Consider the following 2246-nt stretch of genomic DNA (forward strand, 5'->3'; position numbering starts at 1 on the left):
GAGGAAGAGGCTTCTCCTACCAGCTGCTGCTCCACTGGTCAGTGGCAAGGTATGAGGTGTAGCCTGCATAGCATGGGTCAGGTGAGGGTGATTCTCAGACTCTGGGGAAGGCTCTGGGACCCAGGTAAATTTACCTGCTCTGGCCCCATGGAGGGTCCGCCTCTTCCCAAGCTGATCTTAGGTGATGGTGCCCCTAGTGGTGAGTGTCCCAACTGCAGCGGAGGATCCGGATTCAGAACCGGGGCGATCCCTGTTTTCAGCCACGCCCATCTTCCTGTTGCTATTGAGCCAAACACTGCCAAGCCCTTTATCTTGGAGGAAAAGCTGCACGTTTTCAAGGAAAGACGAGCACAGATCAACTTTCCAGGCTTGGTGCTTGGCAGAGAAAGGAAAAACATGGGTTTCAAAAATTGGTTCCCTAGAAAAGCACTCAGTTCACTTAAGGGTGCAGCCAAGAAGGAGAGCTATTGGATCGATTGCTTCGGCCCTGAGCCCAGCATTCTGGCTGCCACTTGCTGGCTGTAAGAACTTCGATAAAACCCTCTCTGGGCTTGGCTTTCTTCATCTGTGATATAGTATCATAGGGTTGGGGGGACAGGCTGCAGGGGGTGGCGTTCAAAAAGATCATGAAAGCAAAGCCCAAAGCCCTTACCTAGTGCGGTGATGGGCACCTAATAGGTACTTAATATATTATCTTTTTTTATGTCAAGCAACCATTTCCCATTCTCCAGTCTCCTGGGGGACTCTCTACACCCTCACTGGAGATGGTGAGGAGGTGGGATTGGGATTGAGAATCCCCTCCGCTAGCCGAGGGGCAGGCGTGTGTCCCAAGTCAGGCCAGTCGGCAGCTCCCTCTCTGGAACAGGAACCTTAAACAGACGGTGCTCCTTTCACCTGAGTGGTGGCGCCCCAACCACACTGTCCTCGCCAAGTGAATGTTCCCAAGGGTTCCTCTTTCTGGCACTCTAGAGCTGCCTTGGTTTCATCCCATTTCCCAGTTCTCCACGCTCCCATGGATTCTGGAAACACACATTATCTTTCCAATCTGTTTCCTTTTGCCTAAGTAAGCCAAAGTTGGCTTCTGTGGCTTACGGCCAAAGACCCCTGACACTTACCAATGGAAAAGAGGGGCCCTGGATCCACCGCTGCAGGGAGAGGGCACACTCTGACCTGTCCCCCAGTCCTTATGAAGGGACAATTGAACACTGCGGGGCTCTAAAAAGCATTGCAAATCCTTAAAGGGACCTCCAAGGCCCCACAGGATCATGGCCCACCACCTCTCTACTGTCCCCCTTGCTCCTGCCACTCCAGCTGCACTGATCTCCTTGCTATTTGTCACCCTCAGTGGGCACACTCCCACCTCAGGGCCTTTGCACTTGCTCTTCTCTTTGTCTGAATTGTTCTTCCTCCAGAAATCCCCACCATCTACTCCTTTTCCTCTTTGCTCAAATGTCACCTGCTCAGTGGGGTCTCCTTCAACCATTCTATATCACAATACATATGCCACCCATCTGGGCCCTCCCTGTCTCTTTTGCCTAACTTTATTTTTCTCCAGAACCTTCCAACATACTATATCATTCATTTATTTATTTTGCTGTCTGCCTCCTAAGCTCCAGGAGGGCAGGGCTTTTTGTCTGTGTTATTCGCTTAGAAATTTCCAGCACAGTACCTGGAACATAGTAGATGCTCAATAAATGTTTGTTGACCTGAGTTGCATCCTGGGTGGACACAGCCAGGGACTTGGAAGGCGGGTGCTCTTGGTGAAACACGCCTTTGTCCTGCAGAGCCCGCTGCCTGCCCAGCCCTGGAGATCCTGGCTGACAGATGCCACCTGTTGGGGGCTGACTCCTGGGAGGACCCCACACCTGACGTGACCTGCCTGTGGGGGAGGGAGGCACTGAAGTTCTTTTCTTTCCAGGACAGAGAGCCAGTATATCTTGAAAGATCTTGAACAACAACAATAATAACAGCAGTGGCAGCTACCATTTATGGTCTCCGGCCCTTCATTAAGTCCTTTACAGTGAATATCTCATTTACGGCTCCGATCCTTCTGAGATCCATGATACCCATTTTATACCATATTATACCCATTTCGAAGATGCGAAAACTGAGGCTCGGAGAATATTAATAGCAGCCCTACAATCTCCCGTCATTTCCTCCAGCGTGGCACATATTAATGGCAGACGGCCAGTAAACGAGAGACTTTTCTTCCCTGCCCATGGGACGCGGGGCGTCGTGCATGGAGG

Source organism: Propithecus coquereli, unplaced genomic scaffold, assembly GCF_000956105.1.
Source record: "Propithecus coquereli isolate 6110/MARCELLA unplaced genomic scaffold, Pcoq_1.0 Scaffold663, whole genome shotgun sequence".
In the NCBI taxonomy this organism is placed as follows: domain Eukaryota; kingdom Metazoa; phylum Chordata; class Mammalia; order Primates; family Indriidae; genus Propithecus; species Propithecus coquereli.